Source organism: Propithecus coquereli, unplaced genomic scaffold, assembly GCF_000956105.1.
Source record: "Propithecus coquereli isolate 6110/MARCELLA unplaced genomic scaffold, Pcoq_1.0 Scaffold208, whole genome shotgun sequence".
NCBI lineage: Eukaryota > Metazoa > Chordata > Mammalia > Primates > Indriidae > Propithecus > Propithecus coquereli.
Window position 1 is genome coordinate 864,506 of NW_012145856.1, and position 7,909 is coordinate 872,414.

The following is a 7,909-nucleotide window of genomic DNA, read 5'->3' on the forward strand; positions in this document are numbered from 1 at the left end:
TTTGAGACTTGTGCTTTAACTTTGTATTGGTATTTGTCTTACAAATAGTACTTAAAAATTTTTTAATATGGTAATATATTACCACACTTTTATGGTTCGTGCTTTTAGGTCTTGATCAAGAAATTCTACCCTTATCCTATGTCTTTAAAATATCTTTTTAAAAAAAGTTTTAAAACTTTGCTTTTCACATTTAGTGTTTATTCTATCTGGAATATAGTTATGTGAAAGGTTTGAGCTCAAGGTGTACATTTATCCCACACGGAGAGCCAATGGTCACAGCACCAATGACTGAATCCTTTACCCACCTCCAACATCTTCGTATTTATCTTTTCTAGGCCCCCTACTTTCTTTCATTGGCCTATTACTCTTTCAATTACTGCAGTTATATATCATGATATTTATAAAAGTGGGCCACTTTTACCCCTGAGAAAAATTATCTTGGCTATTTTTGGTCCTTTATACTTCCATATGAAGTTTAGAATCAGCTTGTCAAGAAAATCTGATTGACATCGTGAACATGCTGAATCTGTAGATTAACTTGGGAAACTGACATCTTCCTAAAGTTGAGTCTTCATGTCCATTATAATGTACCTCTGAGGGGAAGTTTTCATCTGAGCAAACTTGCTGCCACTTGGGACAGACTGGCTTGTCTTCCAACCTGAGATGACACTATCGGCCCTACCTAATCACTCTGCTGGGAGAAATTTTAAAAGCACGGGGATATCTCTAAAGTCTCTTGCAGCTGTAGGCCTTGATTCTAAATGGCAGGGAACTAATTTGCAGGTCACCTGCTACTGAAATTCACCTTAATTAACCACAGCAATAAAATCAAGGGTAATGCCCAAAAGGGAAGGGTAAAACCCTCACTCTGCTTTCCCCAATGAGATTAACTTGGCTTACTTTTGGGGTATAATTGTAATAGGCAAGTCTGTGCATGTGGCTTCCACTTTTTGAGGAGAATTCAGAAGAGACAGAAAGAGTTTTCTGGCTTTGAAGTCCTGAATCAAACGAGTTTGGATCTCACTATAACCCTAGGCTCACTGAGTGCTATAATCCTGACTCTTTCTATGTTTAGCTTGACAACAACATCTGACTGGTCAACTGAGTCACAGAAAAATCAGTCATTTCTTAGCATGTAACCAACAGATTGACTTGGTGCATGTATTGAGACTCTCCTGGGGTTTTTTTTGCAAGGCTTTGAGGGAAAGGGATTTCAATAATCCCTGTCCCTAGATGCCTGCCTGGAAACTGCAGCCGTGCTATAACCTCACAAAAGCTGCTCAGTCCAGGAGTCCCTGAAAATCACGGGCAAGAAGCATGAGTCCAGAGGAATGGATCTTTCTCACTTTCACCAGATTCCTTCCTCCTTAGGGACCCTCCAGAACACCCCAGCAGAGCCTTCTCTGCCACCGCCATCCCCTGAGTCCTGGGACCCAAGCTCTGCCCTGGTGAACCGTGGCCCCCATCCTTGCAAACCATAAAGTGTCTACCTTGTGGAACCAAGGTTGTCCACCTTGAATAAATTTAGTCAAAGTCCTGGAGAATGGGGAAAGGGTACCATTGAGATTGGCAAGCACTTGGGAACATCTTTACTCTCTGCATCTCTGGCACCAGATCACCATGGGCACGAAGCACCCATTTCAAATGAACTACCCAGCACTGAGGTTAGAGAAGGTTGTTTATGTCAGGGAGATGTTCTCTCCTTCTCAGGAAAAGCACTTTTGAACTTCTTTCATTTTTTTAAAGTTTTTCTTCAAAAAGCTTATGAATACATGAATATAATTTTTGTCATAAAAATGTAACTAGTAGTTCTTTGCTTTCCTAAACCCACCATCAACACATCAGTTTGTATAATACCAGATATTTTCCTGTGCATTTACACACACACACACATTTTTTACCTAAAAGAATCATAATATATATATTGGTCTGCAACACACTTCTTTTACTTAACAATATATGTCAGAGTTTGTTTTATCACAGGACATGCAGATGTATTGGCTTGCTTTTAAGCACCTCATAGTATTCCTTTAGATTAGTGGACCACAATTCACATTCCTACTGCCCCATTGATGAATACTGGGTTTTCTCTCAATATTTTCTTTACAAGCAGTGCTGCATGAATACCTTTGTACCTGCCTCATTATGTACAGGTATGAGAAAACATGTTTTGCTGCACACAGAGCTGTGTATGATATTGGTTGTGGGCTCAGGCGATCACTGGGAAAACATCAATTAACAGATATTAAATGAATGGGGAAGGTAAAAAAAGAAACAAAGAACAAATGTAACACATAGAAAACAGTTACAAAGACAGTAGATATGTTTCCATCCAACTATATAAATAATCACTTTAAATGTAAATGGTCTAAAGACACCAACTAAAAGACAGAGATTATCAGATTATAAAAAAACAAGACTTAACCATATGTTGTCTATAAGAAACCAACTTTAAATATAAAAGACTCAGATGCATTGTAAATGGACAGAGAAAGATGTATCATGCTAACACTATCAAAAGAAAGCTGAATAGCTATACTGATTTCAGACAAAGCAAACTTGAGAACAACAAAAAAAATCAGGGTTAAAGATAAAGGGGTCACTTCTCTTCAAGAAGACAAAACAATCCTTAAAATACATGCACCTATCATCAGAGCATCAAAATACATGAGACAAAAAAACTATAGAAATGTAAGGAGAAATAGACAAATCCACTGCTATTGCTGAATATTTCAATACCCTTCTCTCAGTAACTGATAAATCCAACAGGCAGAAAATCAGTAATAATTTAATTGACTTGAATAGCACTATCAACCAACTTGATCTAATTGATATTTATAGACTACTCTATACAACAACAGCAGAATACATATACTTGCCAAACTCCCATGGAACATTCACCAAAAGAGACCACATTCTGCCACATAAAACACATCATAACAAGTTTAAACGAACAGAAATCATACAAAGTAAGCTCTCATACCACAAAAGAATTAAACTAGAAAGTAATAACAAAAAGATAGCTGGAAAATCTCCAAATATTTGAAGGCTAAACAACATACTTCTAAATAACACAAGGGTCAAATCTCAAGAGAAATTTTAGAACATTTTGAACTAAATGAAAATGCAACTTATCAAAATTTGTGGAATGCAGAGAGCTCTGGGCTCCGGCGTCAGCTCCGCGGCCGCCTCCCTCCTACCGGCTCGGCGGAACCGAGGGGACCAAGCTGAGCGGCGGGGCCCGCTCCGGCCTGGCCATGAGCGTGGCGGCATGATGCTTCCCTGCCTCTGCTGCTGCAGTCGCCGCCGCCGCCCGCTGTCTCCTGGGAGGAGCCGCAGCGCCGGGCGACCCGCCCGGGCCTCGGATCCTATCACATAGGACATTATGCACCTTAAGATCCTGAAGAAAAGGCACAAAATGTTCAAGTGATGTTTAGAAATAATCTGTGAGGGTGAGTCAGGGAAATCATGCAGCCATCAGGACACAGGCTCCGGGACGTTGAGCATCATCTTCTCCTGACTGAAAACGACAATTATGATTCTTCATCCTCCTCCTCTTCCTCCCCGGCCGACATGGCAGACAGGGTCTGGTTCATCCGTGACGACTGTGGCATGATCTGCGCCGTCATGACGTGGCTTCTGGTGGTCTATGCAGACTTTGTGGCGACGTTTGTCATGCTGCTGCCTTCCAAAGACTTCTGGTACTCCGTGGTCAACGGGGTCATCTTCAACTGCCTGGCTGTGCTCGCCCTGTCGTCCCACCTGAGGACCATGCTCACCGACCCCAGGGCATTGCCCAAAGGAAACGCTACGAAGGAATACATGGAGAGCCTGCAGCTGAAGCCAGGGGAGGCGATCTATAAGTGTCCTAAGTGCTGCTGCATCAAGCCCGAGCGCCCCACCACTGCAGTATTTGCAAAAGATGTATTCGGAAAATGGATCATCGCTGCCCATGGGCGAATAATTGTGTAGGAGAAAAGAATCAGAGATTTTTTGTGCTCTTCACTATGTACATAGCTCTGTCCTCAGTCCATGCTCTGATTCTCTGTGGATTTCAGTTCATTTCCTTGGTCTGAGGGCAGTGGACTGAATGCAGTGATTTTGCACCTCCAATAACTGTAATCCTGTTGATCTTCCTGTGCCTTGAGGGTCTTCTGTTTTTCACTTTCACCGCTGTTATGTTTGGCACCCAGATCCACTCCATATGCAGTGATGAGACGGAGATTGAGAGACTGAAGAGTGAGAAGCCCGTGGGAGCGGAGGCTTCGGTGGGAAGGGATGAAGTCTGTCTTTGGGGGGCCCCCTTCGCTCCTCTGGATGAACCCCTTCGTTGGCTTCCGATTTAGGCACCTGCCGATGAGACCCAGAAAAGGAGGCCCGGAGTTCTCAGTGTGAGCCCCCATCAGGCTGAACTTCTGACGGACTTTGAGTTATTTATTTGGGGCCTGAAAGGGTATCGACAACTCATCAGTGACCAGCAGGCAGGTGGAACCTAGACGAGCCAGTTGCTGGCAGCGAGCAGAGTTTTATATACTTACAGGCCGCACGTTTTCCAGACTGGACGAGGCTGTCCTCAGCGTTCACCTGTACGTACCACTAACGAAAGGTGTGTGGCCACGTGACGAAGCCAAATGTCATTACCTTTCTGCACAGTTAGGATTTTTGTTAAGAATATTTTGCATTTTCGAAGAAGCTGTTTGGGATATTACATGAGTTATTAAAATCCTGTTATAAGCTGCTCTTTTCAATCATGAAGGAAAAAAGTCAATCCAGTGAACGAGAATTCTCCAACCGGTCACTCCAGGGAGTTCCTGTCGATCCCGATTCATTAGTGCACTCCCGCAGTCCCAGCAGGGGCATTTACATAGAAAGACATTTTGGTCTTGATTAGCTCTGACGCTTTACACTGAAGTTGCAAGAGATCTGTGCACTGAACAGTGAGGTGGCTTCCGGGACACTCCCCCTGCCCGGAAGAGGCATCCTCTGACCCTTTCAGCGAATCTGTCTGCGTGCGTGTCTGTGCGTGTGTGGGCCGTGTGCATGTGTGTCAAACTGGCAGTGTTGTTTGGACAACGTAGCGTGTGTCGGCCGTGTACAGCAAACCTGCTATTTTTTAGAAGCCGAGTTTCAGAGAAGAAGGAGAGCTGCTGCGGGGCCTCCCCGCGGGGTTACTATGAATGTATCGCATCTGGGGACTATCTCGATCCAAAGAACAATCATTCCTGTGCACGCCTTTGTTGCCCTCCTGTTTTAATTTTATTTTAAAAATCTTGGGTGCATTAGCACCTTGGAACTGATTTTTTTGTTGTTGTCGTTCCAGCCAAATTAGCAGTGTGGAAATGGCACCTTGGTAAGAGAAGAGCAAAGTCTCATGGTGGCCTAATACGCAGTGCAGCTCAGTGTTGCTGGTGGGTGTGGGGCGGGCGGGCACGCCAGCCTGGCAGCGCAGGAGAGGCAGGCGTTGGCTGGGAAGGCGAGGGGACCACAAAGGCGGCCAGCCCCCAGCAGGGGTGACTCCACATGCCTGGTCACAGACAACGCTGACGCCACGAAGTCAGGATGGTGGCAGCCTGTCGAGATTGTGTGTCAGCATTTGTGTTTCTCCACCCATAGCTCAAGTGGTAAAATAGGATCCTTGGTATGGAGCTTAAAATTTTGCCAGAAAGCAAACAGCTCCCCTCCTTGGGGACTTGCCTTAAACTTGCCTGGTTTGTACATTTTTTGCCGGTCGCATCAAGAAACAATCTGTGACAAAATCTGAGGGTCTTCCTTGAAGAAAGTGGGTGTTTCCCTCCTGGGAGCTTCTTGCCTTCTGCTCACCTGCGAGCTGTCCTGTTTTGTATTCTGTTACTCTCAGCCCTGTCTCCATCAGGGCTCTGCCACTGCTCACGCACAACCGCAAAGGGACCTGCTAAGACGCAATCCTGGCCAAAGGAACAAACCTGCAGGATGCCCCGACAGGGACTGAGTCACTGCAGGGGATGGACTGTGTCACAGCCAGAGGGACAAAACACAGTGCAGGTGATCCAGGAGATGGAGTTTCCAGAGATTGTTTTGCATATTCATTTGCACATCTGTTGTCTGGGTTGGACATGTGTATCCGGCTTCAATGTGAGGCTTTTAATATGTATATCCTGTTTATCAATAAAAAGCAAATTATTTAAGTGGTTGAATCCTGTGAGACTTGGCAAGTGTGTGAAATCAAGTATACTTGACTTTTCGACCTCTTCTTTCAATGTATCTTTTATATGAAATAAAGTAACCAGTTGACAGTTCTCAAAAAAAAAAAATTTGTGGAATGCAGCAAAAGCAGTGCTTAGAGGGGAATTTATAGCACTAAGCACATACATTTTAAAAGAGAAGATCTAGGCCGGGCGCGGTGGCTCACACCTGTAATCCTAGCTCTCTGGGAGGCCGAGGCGGGCGGATTGTTTGAGCTCAGGAGTTCAAAACCAGCCTGAGCAAGAGCGAGACCCCGTCTCTACTAAAAATAGAAAGAAATTAATTGGACAACTAAAAATATATAGAAAAAAATTAGCCGGGCATGGTGGCGCATGCCTGTAGTCCCAGCTACTTGGGAGGCTGAGGCAGAAGGATCACTTGAGCCCAGGAGTTTGAGGTTGCTGTGAGCTAGGCTGACGCCACGGCACTCACTCTAGCCCAGGCAAAAGAGTGAGACTCTGTCTCAAAAAAAAATAAAAAAATAAAAGAGAAGATCTAAAATCAACAATCTAAACTCCCACCTTAGGAAATAAGAGAAAGAAGAGCAATTTAATCCTGAAGCAAGTAGAAGAAGATGTATAATAAAAATTAGAACAGAAATCAATGAAATTGAAAGCAGGAAACAGAGAAAAATCAATGAAAACAAAAGATGCCTCTTTGAAACGATCAATAAAACTGATAAACCTCTAGCCAACCTAACCAAGAAAAAAGAAAGAAGACACAAATCACTAATATCAGAAATAAAAAAGAGATCATCACTACTGATCCCACAGACAATAAAGGGATACTGGAGGAATATTATAAACGAATAGGTCAATTTTGTATGGCAGCCTGGGCCATTCCTCCTCTCAGTCCTGAAAAAAGGCAAAGGGTCCAGGTCCCCAAACCTCCTTCCCTTCCTCCCCAGCCCACTCCCTTTCTCTGAAGAACATTGAAATCAGGCTTCTATTAAAATTCCAGGAAAATTATGTAATCTTACTGGGCATCACTTTTCCCCAGATTTCAGCCAAAATATCCTAAAATCTCACCACTCAAAAGAAAAAAAGATAAAGAAGACCCTCAAATTACATAAGCTTTAACCCTCATCAGACCTCTATCTGCTCTATGTGCCATACTGGTCTGCTCAAGTCCAGAGAGAGCAGGAAAGGAAGTCAGTCAAGGTGAATTTGCGGCATCTGGTTCAATGGGCTGGAGGTTGTTTTTTTAGTAAGGTGTTTTGTGGCAGAAGAAATAGAAACATAATTCCTATAATGTAAGAGCTGAACAAGATTAACCTCATCAAGTTATAAGTTAGAAAACAAAAGCACAAAAGGACAAGGACAGACAATCCACATAAAAAAAATTTCAACTGGTTATCAGATCTACAGAAAAAAATAAAAGATCAACCACAATAAAAATCAAAGAAAAATTTTAAAATTATTCCATTTCCTGCCTCTCTCAAAATAATACTGATACATACTCACCCACACATACACACCACATGGTAAGTCCTCACTCAACATCGTGGATAGGTTCTTGGAAACTACAACTTTAAACAGAACAATGTGTGCCAGGTCCTCAAATAATCTTCATTCAACATATTTTAATTATAGTATTGCTAAAAAAATTGGTTTTATCATATCTCGTTTTGCTTACGGCCACAATATTCAAGAACTTATCATCAATGTTAAGTGCAGACTTACTGTGT

The 7,909-nt window shown here is 43.1% G+C and overlaps 1 pseudogene; it reads left to right on the forward strand.

Annotated features, from left to right (window-relative positions):
- The first annotated feature begins 3,468 nt into the window (after positions 1-3,468).
- LOC105810266 lies at positions 3,469-4,395 on the forward strand (annotated as a pseudogene).
- Positions 4,396-7,909: the final 3,514 nt, after the last annotated feature.